Source organism: Amblyraja radiata, unplaced genomic scaffold (assembly GCF_010909765.2).
Source record: "Amblyraja radiata isolate CabotCenter1 unplaced genomic scaffold, sAmbRad1.1.pri S131, whole genome shotgun sequence".
NCBI lineage: Eukaryota > Metazoa > Chordata > Chondrichthyes > Rajiformes > Rajidae > Amblyraja > Amblyraja radiata.
Genome location: NW_022630117.1, coordinates 236,080 through 249,703, shown reverse-complemented (window position 1 = coordinate 249,703; position 13,624 = coordinate 236,080). Strand labels below are relative to the sequence as shown.

The 13,624-nt window shown below is 48.5% G+C and overlaps 1 protein-coding gene and 1 long non-coding RNA gene across 2 annotated transcripts in view; both read right to left on the bottom strand.

Moving 5' to 3' along the window:
- The window catches only part of LOC116969229 (NACHT, LRR and PYD domains-containing protein 3-like), a 256,184-nt gene that overhangs the window by 11,904 nt on the left and 230,656 nt on the right, over nucleotides 1-13,624 (bottom strand). The gene's annotated exons all lie outside the window — the stretch shown is intronic.
- LOC116969237 lies at nucleotides 3,435-11,642 on the bottom strand. Its single transcript, XR_004410688.1, has 3 exons — nucleotides 11,414-11,642; nucleotides 6,719-6,760; nucleotides 3,435-3,516 (listed from the first exon to the last, which is right to left on the bottom strand). It is a non-coding gene; the product is annotated as an uncharacterized LOC116969237 (long non-coding RNA).

Here is a 13,624-nt window from a genome sequence, read left to right as displayed (position 1 = left end):
ATTCTCATCAGGCAGCTAAAGACAATACAATACCATTTATTAAAGACAGACATTCAGTTTCAGAGTGAAAGGAAGGCGGCTATGGGACTTTTCATGGAGTTTCCCCCTCTGTCTGTGTGTCTCTCTCTCTCTCTCTCTCTCTCTCTCTGTGTCTCCCTCTCTGAGTCTCTCTCTTATCTCTCTGTCTCTCTGGCTCTCTCTCTCTCTGTCTCTCTCTCTCTCTCCCTCTGTCTGTCCCCTCTGTCGCTGTCTTTCTCTGACTCTCTCTCTCACTCTGTGTCTCTCTCTCTGTGTCTCCCTGCCTCTCTGTCTCTCACTGTCCCCTCCTGTCTCTCTCTCTGCCACTCACTCAGGCAGCTAAAGACAGACATTCAGTTTCAGAATGAAAGGCAGGTAGCTATGGGAATCCCATCCCATCACTTACCTTTCAGGTGAGTGGGCACTTCAGATAAACCCTGCCCCACCGTGTCCATGTAGGCGAGCTGGTCTTTACCTGTTTAAATAGAATAACGTGTTAACATGAGCTTACACCCCAGCGATATGAATAATGACTTCTCTAACTTCAAGCGACCATTGTTTCCCTCTCTCTCCGTCCCTCTCCCTTCACAGTTCCCCGACCAGTCTGACTGTCCTTGATTGCATAGAAACATAGACAATAGGTGCAGAAGTAGAGGCCATTCGGCCCTTCCAGCCTGCACCATTCGCCATTCAATATGATCATGGCTGATCATCCAACTCAGCATCCTGTACCTGCCTTCTCTCCATACCCCCTGATCCCTTTAGCCACAAGGGCCACATCTAACTCCCTCTTAAATATAGCCAATGAACTGTGTGGCCTCAACTACCTTCTGTGGCAGAGAATTCCAGAGATTCACCACTCTCTGTGTGTGAAAAGATGCTTTTCTCATCTCGGTCCTAAAAGATTTCCCCCTTATCCTTAAACTGTGTGTGTGGCCTCTTGTTCTGGACTTTCCCAACATCGGGAACAATCTTCCTGCATCTAGCCTGTCCAACCTCTTAAGAATTTTGTAAGTTTCTATAAAATCCCCCCTCAATCTTCTGAATTCTAGCGAGTACAAGCCGAGTCTATCCAGTCTTTCTTCATATGTATGTAGTTGCGTACGACCGGCAGGCCGTTGAGGCGGCTGCAGGCCGACACGCCGTTGCCGTGCGGATTTTTTGAACACGGTCAGTTTTTCGGAGCCTCCCGCGCACGATGTCGGGACCAGCTCCGCACAACTCCATACGGCTCCGGCGATCGAAGTGGGACCGGCCCCGCGAGGCCGTACGACTCAAGTGACCACGTTAGTTCACGCTTGCCGCATGCAGTCAGTCGCATGCTGGTGGGACCGGCTCTTAACTCCAGCATTTTGTGTCTATCTTGTATGAGGTGCTTGTAAGATCAGCGGCATTTACAGCTGAAATTTAACAGTCTAATGTTGCCGAACCTTGAGCCAGTATCTCTTTCAATATTCTGCTCAGCTTCGGTTGCGTGTGACGTATTTTCACAAGGGATTCCCACATCAACCTTTGTGCTCCAGAACCCTTCTCCATCACCAGATTCAGGAGCAGTTTGGAGCCGGCCGCTTGTTTTCCTGTCTCTGCAAGCTCAGTCACTCTCTGTAATGAACAAGTCAAGTCACATTTATATCTATAGCACATTTAAAATGCAACTCTCGTTGGTCAAAGTGCTTTACATTTGTTATAAGAATAGTATAAACAAACAAACTACATACATATATACATATAGCCCTCGTTCAGTGGACGTCAGCAAAGGCTGGGGGGTATCGATACGTTTTTAGTCTAGACTTAAAGGAGTTGATGGAGGGGGCAGTTCTGATGGGAAGGGGGATGCTGTTCCACAGTCTAGGAGCTGCAAGTCTGGGAGTTCCAGAGAGGGAGAGAGGGAGAGAGGGAGAGGGGGAGAGGGGAAAGGGGGAGAGGGGGAGAGGGGTAGAGGGGGAGAGAGAGAGAGAGAGAGAGATGGAAAATAGGTGCAGGAGTAGGCCATTCGGCACTTCGAGCCTCCATACCCCCTGATCCCTTTAGCCACAAGGGCCACATCTAACTCCCTCTTAAATATAGCCAATGAAAGATAGATAGATAGATAGACAGACAGGCACAGACAGACAGACAGACAGACAGAGAGAAAATAGGTGCAGGAGTAGGCCATTCGGGAGAGAGAGAGTGAGAGAGAGAGAGGGGTTGGAGAGAAAGCAGGTACAGGATACTGAGTTGGATGATCAGACATCATATTGAATGGCGAATGGTGCAGGCTCGAAGGGCCGAATGGCCTCCTCCTGCACCTATTGTCTATGTTTCTATCACTGGAAGTCACGTGCCGAAATGGGAATTGAAGACAATTGGTGAGTTGTGTGGGAGCTGTGAGCTGGTGTTGGTCAAATACAGGCTCAGTGTTGCTGCATCCACACACTCCTTTGTGGGTTTGATCAACATGCGCCCGGGATATTCCTTTACATTGGTTCTCTCAGTCTGTGTTAAATTTAGAAGCAACACACAATCTGCGTCCGTTACACTTACGTGACACTCTTGCCCAGTGAAGTGATCCGTGCTCATTACCATGAGGCTAACTCCCTCCACACACTCTTCAATCGCCTGCTCCAGTCGGTCCCGGTAGAATCTCGTCAACTGTAAGAGCTGGTGATCATCGCAGTTTGACATGAATGCGGAGATTGCCGAGTTTATATCTGTGAACACAGGAGGGTAAGTAAAACATCATCTGAGAAATCCTTCACCACTGGCCCTCACTTCACACTTCCATGGGTAAAGTTGTGAGACCACACCTGGAGTATGGTGTGCAGTTTTGGCCTGTTGGCCTTCATAACAAGAGGAGTTGAGTCTAGGAGCAAAGAGGTCCTTCTGCAGTTGTACAGGGCCCGGGTGAGACTACATCTGGAGTATTGTGTGCAGTTTTGGCCTGTTGGCCTTCATAACATGAGGATTTCAGTATCGGAGTAAAGAGGTTCTTCTGCAGTTGTGCAGGGCTCTGGTGAGAGCACATCTGGAGTATTGTGTACTATTTTGGTCTCCTAATTTGAGGAAGGACATCCTTGTGATTGAGGCAGTGCAGCATAGGTTCACCAGATTAATCCCTGGGATGGCGGGACTGTCATATGAGGAAAGATTGAAAAGACTAGGATTGTATTCACTGGAGTTTAGAAGGATGAGGGGGGGGTTCTTATAGAAACATATAAAATAATAAAAGGACTGGACAAGCTAGATGCAGGAAAAATGTTCCCAATGTTGGGCGAGTCCAGAACCAGGGGCCACACACAGTCTTCGAATAAAGGGGAGGCCATTTAAGACTGAGGTGAGAAAAAACATTTTCACCCAGAGAGTTGTGAATCTGAGGCCATTTAGGACTGAGATGAGGAGAAACTTTTTCACCCAGAGAGTTGTGAATCTGTCAGAGCATCATATATATGTCACAGAAGGCTCACTAACCTTTTTGTTCCTTTGCTGTAGAGGCCACTGAATCACCTCCACAGTCACCAGCTTCAGCCATGTTGTAGACAGCCGATCACAAACTCTGTAGCCCTGGAATAATCAATATTAATAATAATAATAATAATAATATATTTTATTTATGGGCGCCTTTCAAGAGTCTCAAGGACACCTTACAAAAATTGAGCAAGTAGTGGAAAAACATGTAAGGGGAATGAAATAAATAGTAGAGACATGACTAGTACACAAACTAAAGACAGAATTCAATTCAAAACACAATATGAGGCAATTAATGCACAGATGAAAAGGGAGGGGGACGTGGGGCTAAGGATAGGCAGAGGTGAAGAGATGGGTCTTGAGGCGGGACTGGAAGATGGTGAGGGACACGGAATTGCGGATCAGTTGGGGGAGGGATTTCCAGAGCCTGGGAGCTGCCCTGGAGAAGGCTCTGTCCCCAAAACTGCGGAGGTTGGGCTTGTGGATGGAGAGGAGACCGGCTGATGTGGATCTGAGGGACCGTGAGGGTTGGTAGGGGGAGAGGAGGTCAGTGAGATATGGGGGGGGGGGGGGGGGGCAGATGGTGGAGGGCTTTGTAGGTGAGGATCAGGATTTTGTAGGTGATCCGGTGGGAGATGGGAAGCCAGTGAAGTTGTTTGAGGACTGGAGTGATGTGATGCCAGGATTTGGTGTGGGTGATGAGTCGGGTGGCTGCGTTCTGGACCAGTTGGAGTCGGTTGATGTAGGTGGAGCTGATGCCAAGGAGAAGTGAGTTGCAATAGTCCAGTCGGGAGGAGATGAAGGCATGGATGAGTCTTTCAGCAGCGGGAATAGACCCATCAGGTGACAATTGAATGTGAAGGAAGACATTGCCTTGTGAACCAACACACAGCTTTACAGTGCAGCGGAGATGTGGAAAACATCCCATACAAACAATAGACAATAGGTGCACGAGTAGGCCATTCGGCCCTTCGAGCCAGCACCGCCATTCAACAGACAATAGGTGCATGAGTAGGCCATTCGGCCCTTCGAGCCAGCACCGCCATTCAATATGATCATATTTGGTCTCCTAATCTGAGGAAAGACATTCTTGCCATAGAGGGTGTACAGAGGAGAATGGGGTTAGGAGGGAGAGATAGATCAGACATGATTGAATGGGGGAGTAGACTTCTGCTCGGGAACAATCGGGAACAATCTTCCTGCATCTAGCCTGTCCAACCCCTTAAGAATTTTGTAAGTTTCTATAAGAACCCCCCTCAATCCTCTAAATTCTAGCGAGTACAAACCGAGTCTATCCAGTCTTTCTTCATATGAAAGTCCTGCCATCCCAGGAATCAGTCTGGTGAACCTTCTCTGTACTCCCTCTACGGCAAGAATGTCTTTCCTCAGATTAGGAGACCAAAACTGTACGCAATACTCCAGGTGTGGTCTCACCAGATTAATCCCTGGGATGGCGGGACTGTCATATGAGGAAAGATTGAAAAGACTAAGATTGTATTCACTGGAGTTTAGAAGGATGAGGGGGAGGTGGGTTCTTATAGAAACATATAAAATAATAAAAGGACTGGACAAGCTAGATGCAGGAAAAATGTTCCCAATGTTGGGCGAGTCCAGAACCAGGGGCCACACACAGTCTTAGAATAAAGGGGAGGCCATTTAAGACTGAGGTGAGAAACAACATTTTCACCCAGAGAGTTGTGAATCTGAGGCCATTTGGGACTGAGATGAGGAGAAACGTTTTCACCCAGAGAGTTGTGAATCTGTGGAATTCCCTGCCACAGAGGGCGGTGGAGGCCAAATCACTGGATGGATTTAAGAGAGAGTTAGATAGAGCTCTAGGGGATAGTGGAGTCAAGGGATATGGAGAGAAGGCAGGAACGGTTTATTGATTGGGGATGATCAGCCGTGATCACAGTGAATGGCGGTGCTGGCTGGAGGGGCCGAATGGCCGACTCCTGCACCTATTGTCTATTGTCAAACTTCCATGAGTGCATGAGAAAAAGATGCAGTTTTAACATCACGTATTGGCAGTGAACGGTTCCCACTCCCTCACCATTCATCACACCTGAACATGTTCTCTACCTGGGCCACAGGGAATAGACAATACGTGCAGGAGTAGGCCATTCAGCCCTTCATGCAATGAGATGAACCTACGCTGGGCTCCCTCAATCACAAGGATGTCCTTCCTCAAATATTTTTCTCATGCTGGCCATATTTCCCGCAAGTCCAGGGAGGGCTGTAGGCTCACCTGGCGGGACAGGCAGAGTTGAGCTGGGTTTAGCGCTGTTTCTCTGCGCTGGCTGTGGGCCTGGGGGTACAGCTCGCATCTGACTCCCGACCGCAGTCCCCCTCCCCCCCCAGCCCCACTCCTCCCTCCTCCAATCATCGCGCTGAATCATCATGTCCCGCCCCTATTGCCTGCTGACCGACGTCTCTCTTGTCCAATTAGTGCCCTCGATCAGCAGTCCCACCCCCACTGTCTCGAGGAAAGCGGAGATTTTTAAATCCGGATGACAAAAACTTGGGGGGGGGGGGGGGGGGGGGTCCCCTCTGGCCCCCCAGGTTTTTCGCCCCTGGGGTCAAAGGCTCATTTCTGCGCAGAATCTGATCCTGGACCCTGATATTCTGACAACATTTACAGCAACTCAGATCAAGAAGATTCAAGTTCAAGAAAGTTTACTGTCATATTTCCCAGATAGGACAATGAAATTCTCGCATTGCTTCAGCACAACAGAACATAGAAGGCATGAATACAGAACAGATCAGCGTGTCCATATACCATTGTATAAATATATACACACATGAATAAATAAACTGATCAAGTGCAAATAACAGATAATGGGCTATTAATGTTCAGAGTTTTGTCCGAGCCAGGTTTAATAGCCTGATGGCTGTGGGGGAGTAGCTATTCCTGAACCTGGACGTCGCAGTCTTCAGGCTCCTGTACCTTCTACCTGAAGGTAGTGGGGAGATGAGTGTGTGGCCAGGATTATCACTTTTGCAGCAACTCAGATCATTTGTTTCCAAAAAGAGGGCTGATTTATCATCCTGCATCTGCCCACCTGTGACTGTGATGTCCCTGTAGATGTCAACTCTCTGGGCTCACCCCCTTCCCTATTCCCACTTCAGTGTGAACCTCATTTCTTGCATCAGGTGTACACCCACTGTCAGAGCATCATATATAAGTCACAGAAGGTTCACAAACCTGTTTGTTTCTTTGATGTAGAGGCCACTGAATCACCTTCCCAGTCACCACCTTCAGCCATGATGTCGACAGGCGTTCACAAACTCTGTAGCTCTGGAATAAACAATATTAACAGAACCATCAGGTGACAATTGAATGTGAAGGAAAACATTGCCTTGTGAACCAACAAACAGCATTACAGTGCAGCGGAGATGTGGAAAACACCCCATCCAAACAAGATGGTAAACCCCTGCAAATTAACAAACAAGAAAAGTAGACCACCAAGCTCTTCATGTCTGCCCTGTCATCCATAAGACTATCTGATCTATCCAAGGCAGCAATTAATCATTTGTGCCAGATCCCTGAAGCTTTCAAACACCCTGATCACCGTATCACTATTCCAGACCAAACACGGCCAATCCCCAACATCCATCCACATCTCACCTGTTTGGAGGCTTCAACTCACAGAGAAAGAGGAAAAATACCCACTGATGGGGAATTACTGTCACACTCTGCTGGCCCTATTCTTCCCACAACCCTGCCATCCAGGACAAAAGCTTCCACACCACCATGTTACCCATTGCCAAATTCCCCACTAGCTGGACCGGGAATTAAACCATTTCATGGGCCAACCGCAAACGTCCCAACTCTGTAATCCCCACTGCTCCCATGCACATTCCACCACATCCCTGGAGTTCCCATTCCAGAATAGAAGGATTCTATCCCAGGCCTGGACTCTGCAGGGTCTCCATGATATCAGGTGATGTCTGCAGTACCACCACCAGTCCCACTTCACAGGAGAATCATCCGTCTCATCTCTACAGGACGCTGCCGAAACCCGCCCAAAGGTTCATCGGACGGCGTTACCGGGAGAGAGCTGGGGACGTCAGGCGCGAGGAATGGCCCACAGGCGCGAGGAAGGTGCCCACAGCACCTTCAAGGTAGGCGGAGTCGCCCCACGAGACACAAAGATGGGTGAGGAGAGGGAGGTCAGTTCACATGAAATGCACCAGTACATCGAGCTCGAGGGTGGACCGGATTTGGACTTTGAAAATGGCAATGCCTGTAGGTGTAATATGTGCTAAAAGAATTTCACTGTGCTGTTGCATATTGAACTACTGAACTGTTGACCAAACATCTGTTCCTGTCAGCACTCTCCAACTGATTCATCCTCAACAAACAGGGATTATCCTTTGCTATCTTGCGGACATTCTCTATTATCATAGCTGAAAGATACAATTCTGCATTAAATGGTACTACTTCTGGTCCTGAACTATCCCAGCTGTGGACAGGTGATCTCTCCCTACCTTTAAACAACATCTAGCATCTAAAGCAAACTTATTTAGTTATCTTACGGCTGTGTGTGATCTGGCCAAGCGCAAATGACTAGCATTTGTTACCAGTGTAATAAAGACAATGTGTATTTACTTGTATTTAAGAAGGAACTGCAGATGCTGGAAAATCGAAGGTACACAAAAAAGCTGGAGAAACTGAGCGGGTGCAGCAGCATCTATGGAGCGAAGAAAATAGGCAACGTTTCGGGCCTAAACCCTTCTTCAGACTGATGGGGGGTGGGGGGGCGGGGAGAAGAAAGGAAAAAGGAGGAGGAGCCCGAAGGCTGGGGGATGGGAGGAGACAGCAGGAGGGCTGATAAAGGGGAGGAGACAGCAAGGACTAACAAAATTGGGAGAATTCGATGTTCATGCCCCCAGGATGAAGACTCTCCAAGTGGAATATGAGGTGGTGTTCCACCAATTTCCAGTGTTGCTCGCTTTGACCATGGAGGAGACCCAGGACAGAGAGGTCGGATACGGAGTGGGAGGGGGAGTTGAAGTGCTGTTCCACCGGGAGGTCAGGTTGGTTATTGCGGTCCGAGCGGAGGTGTTCGGCGAAACGATCGTCAAGCCTAAGCTTGGTCTCACCGATGTAGATCAGCTGACATCTAGAGCAGCGGATGCAATAGATGAGGTTGGAGGAGATGCAGGTAAACCTCTGTCGCATCTGGAATGACTGCTTGGGTCCTTGAATGGAGTCGAGGGGGGAGGTAAAGGGACAAGTGTTGCATCTCTTGCGGTTGCAAGGGAAAGTGCCCGGGGAGGGTTGTTACGGGAGGGAAGGGAAGAATTGACTAGGGAGTTGCGGAGGGAGTGGTCTTTGCGGAAGGCAGACATGGGGGGAGATGGGAAGATGTGGCGAGTGGTGGGGTCACGTTGGAGGTGGCGAAACTGACGGAGGATTACTTGTTGTACGTGACGGCTGGTGGGGTGAAAGGTGAGGACTAGGGGGACTCTGCCCTTGTTGCGAGTGGGGGGGATGGGGAGAGAGAGCAGTGTTGCGGGGTATGGAAGACACCCTGGTGCGAGCCTCATCTATGGTGGAGGAGGGGAACCCCCGTTCCCTGAAGAATGAGGACATTTCAGATGCCCTGGTGTGGAACGCATCATCCTGGGAGCAGATGCGGCGTAGACGGAGGAATTGGGAGTAGGGGATGGAGTCCTTACAGGAAGCAGGGTGGGAAGAAGTTTAGTCCAGATAGCCATGGGAGTCAGTAGGTTTATAGTGGATGTCGGTCAGAAGTCTATCACCTGCAATGGAGATAGTGAGGTCAAGGAATGGTAGGGAAGTGTCGGAAATGGTCCAGGTGTATTTGAGTGCCGGATGGAAGTTAGTGGTGAAGTGGATGAAGTCAGTCAGTTGTGTGTGGGTGCAGGAGGTGGCACAAAAGCAGTCGTCGATGTAGCGGAGGTAGAGGTCGGGGATGGGGCCCTGGTACGTATTGAACAAGGATTGCTCGTCGTAACCGACAAAGAGGCAGGCATAGCTGGGGCCCATGCGTGTGCCCATAGCTACGCCTTGTATTTGGAGGAAATGGGACGTGAAGTTATTGAGGGTAAGGACCAGCTCCGCTAGGCGGAGGAGAGTGCCAGTGGCCGGGTATAGGTTGCTTCTCTGGTCGAGGAAGAACCGGAGGGCTTTGAGAACATCCTGGTGGGGGATGGAGGTGTAGAGTGACTGGACGTCCATGGTGAAGATGAGGGGGTGAGGGCCTAGAGAATGGAATGCGCGGAGACGACGGAGAGTGTCTGAGGTGTCTTGAAAATAGGTAGGGAGGGATTTAACCAAGGGGGATAGGATGGAGTCAAGGTATGTGGAAATGAGTTCGGTGGGGCACGAACAGGCAGAGACAATGAGTCTACCGGGACAGTCAGGTTTGTGGAGTTTGGGTATGTGTATTTACTTTATTGATTTAAATATTGAATGCAGAAATGTGTATTTACTTTATTGATTAAAATGTTGCATGCAGAAAACAATGAAAGTGCAATGTTAGATGATCCATTATCAGAACTGGGACTGTAATCAAATGCTGCTCAAACTGCTGATTGTTTCCAGCATATTTCTCTTTTTCATTCAGATCTTCTGGAATAGCAATATTTTTAAAAAATTCCATGCCCAAAAAAACGGTTGCGAAAGTCACACGTCATCCTACAGTGGTCAATAGATTTGTGCAAATTTCATATTTCCACTCACATACCCAATAGTCCCAACTCATTTGAATAATGAAATGAGAACTGACATGTACAAAACGCATTCTGTGTTGCAAATCTGAAATCCTCAAAGTATCCTTTCCTTTTACTATCATCCTGGGAGCACTGTCCCTCGGCCTACTCAAAATAAATGTTCACGCATGTTGTACATCCGTCAAAGAGAATGCTTACAAGTCCTTTGTCAGGCTCAAATTAGTGTATTGTGGAGCCGTATGGGATCCTTTCAACAACTGCAACATCACCCTGGAGAAAGTACAACGCCGAGCAGCCCGCTTTGTATGTAATGACTAATCAAGCATGAATCAAGCATGAATAATATGCTGACTTCTCTCGGATGGGATACCTAGAGAGCCGCAGAATCTGGCTAAGACTCATTGCAATTTACAAGGAGATTCACAAAAGCACGCCATCAAATCTCCCGTCATCCCAGAGCACCAACTGCCATGAAACAAGACAAAATAATGGTCCCTACATCTTCAACTGGCTAAATTTTAATAAACCTTGCTACCAATATTCCCTTTACCCAAGGACGATAAGGGAATGGAATGTTACCACCCAACACACGTGCTGCTCCCGATGTTAAGTCATTTAAAAAGGGGATTGAGCAAGTAGATCTCCTCAACTTGGTGAAAAATACCCACTTTAAAATGTAATCACCACTCTACTCACTCCGACCTGCGCCCGATAACAACTGATGAGCTGCTTGCACAGTGATCAACTAGAACCAGAACTAGTCTTATCTGTGACCACAGGGCGAAACAAATGTGCAACTCCCCTTACAGAAGGATCAGAAAGGCCTTTACTCTGGCAGTTGGGGACGTTTATCAGCAAAAATATCTGAAACTGGAAATAACAAGCTGACGGTTTCATTATGAAACAGTTCCCTGAACATTGAGCCATTTAGTAAGTGTAAAACAAACTGGGACATTTGCTTTGACTCCACCAGACTGCTCAGCGCATTCACCCCATCAACTGTTAGTTCCAACTTTATAGAAGTCTGTGTGATTTGCAGCATCTACACAAACACATCCAATGACAAAACACAGCTGTTGCTCAACATGACTTTTCTGCTTCAAACTATCACTGGGACACATTTACTCACAACAATAAATTCAATGTGTTGCAGACAGACAAGAACAAATCACATTCAATGGGGAATTTAACCCAAGTCTCTCCCCAAGATTAGAGCCGTCCACTGGGGAGCGGCGGACAAAATACTCACCGATGGATGGATGGATGGATGGATGTCAATCTGCTGTCCTCGCTCCCCGGCCCTGAGTCTCCCCGCCCGCTCAGACACCGCGGTGGGCCCCGCTCCCCACCGCGGCCTGGACAGTGGAGTCCCTCTCCTCTCCTCTCCTCTTCCCGCTCCCCCAGCCCGTGGACTCCCTCTCTTCTCTTCTCTCTTCCCCCGCCGCTGCAACAGGTCGGTCGGCTGGAAGGAAACGACGCCCATCCGGTGACTTGCCAGCCTGTGCACATGCGCACTGCGTCATCATGGCAGGAAGGAAATTAAACAAACCCACAGATGCTGCAGGTCGAAACTCAAACCCACAGATGCTGCAGGTCTAATATCAAACCCACAGATGCTGCAGGTCGAAACTCAAACCCTCAGATGCTGCAGGTCGAAACTCAAACCGGAAAACACAACCACAAGTTCCCATTTAGGTTGCACACCACCTTTACTTTAAAATAACGATGAGTCCAAATGGTGAACTCTCTCCCCCAAACAGAACATGTCACATGTCATGGGTGGAATTGGCTGCTCACAACTTCTGCTCAAATAAAACAAATGCTGTTCCGACACGTAAACACAACTCAAACATTTACCACACATTTCTAATTCCAAGAAAGGTTAACATTGGCAAAGTCACCGGCTGTTAGGTGGTTAATTGGAATAAGTTTGGAAATTATTAACTGTAATTGGAAGTTTGATAAATGATTGGAAAGGCTAAATTTCACGAGAGCATCAATTGAGCTGTATAGAGTAATGAGATGAGGGATGAAAGGGGGAGGACCACTTTCCCTGAGTAATTCGGTCGAATACAGGGTAGCACGGTGATACACGAATTAGCTGAAAGATTGTAGACCTGGTGAAACGTTTCTCCCACCACAGGATCAGTACAGAACTGGAACTCAGCCAAAATTACCTGTGAAGAAACGTATACACTAAAATGTGTGCTTGAAGACTGGTTACCAGAAGGTGGGATCTGGCCGATGAACTCTTGCACAACCGGCAAAGACACTGTGGGTCAAATAATTGGCTTCCTCTGTCCTCAATGTATTGAAACCGCGAATGACCAACGGTAGCTGGGGGATGGAGGTACCACTGGTAGACAGAGTGATGAAGACAGGAACCCCAAGCACATTTACACTGGGTGGAGCTGGGCATCCCTGCATTGTTCCACCGTTCCTCAGAGTCAGAAACAAGCCACCCCAGAAACACACCGACCACCACCCCAGTCACAGATTCTGACCCCTAGACCTGGATCTTCACAGGGGAATAACCAGGAGTCAAGAGTGTTAAATTCTCACATGTACAATGGAACAATTATATTCTTACATGCAGCATAACATACCACCCGGCATACATCCAATCTATGGACATTTCATTCAGGTCATCCCTCATTCATCTAAACATTAAAGAACAGAGGATGAGCATCGGTCTCGCTACACACGGCAACGCCAGTCTGATGAAACTTGATGCAATATTATTCCTTATTTATGTCAATAAATGTTATCTAATACTCTTGTTGCTGCTGTAGCAAGGCACCATGTTCATTGTATAATAGTACAAAAACATTCACACAATACAGCATTGCTGCTTCATTGTCTGCTGGCGAGGATGGTCTCACATTTCACAGTCACCCCATCTGGCACCATGCTGTCACCCACCCACCCTGTCCCCACCCTGCCGAGCCCTCTCGCCACCCTCCCCACTCCATCCTCCACCCTCCTGAACCCTCTCCTCACCCTCCATACACGCTCTCCTCACCCTCTCCTCACCCTCCACACCCCATCCTCGCCCTCCTGAACCCTCGCTTCAACTACACACCCAATCCCGACCCTACTGAACCCTCTCTTCACACCCCATCCTTACCCACCAGAACCCTCACTTCACCCTCCACACCCAATCCCCACCCTACTGAACCCTCTCTGCGTCCTCCACATCCCACCCTCGCCCAAACCCTGTGCACTCTCCACATCCCTTCCGAACCCTCTCTGCATTCTCTCCCCTCTCTCCCAATCCCTCTCTGCACCCTACAAACCCCGTCCCCATCCTCACGAACCCTCTCTGCACCCTCCACGCCCCATCAAATAGTGAAAGGCTTGGACAGAGTGAATGTGGAGAGGATGTTTCCACCAGTGGGAGAGTCTAGGACCACTAGTCTAGCCTCAGAATTAAAGGATGTACCTCTAGAATGGAGATGAT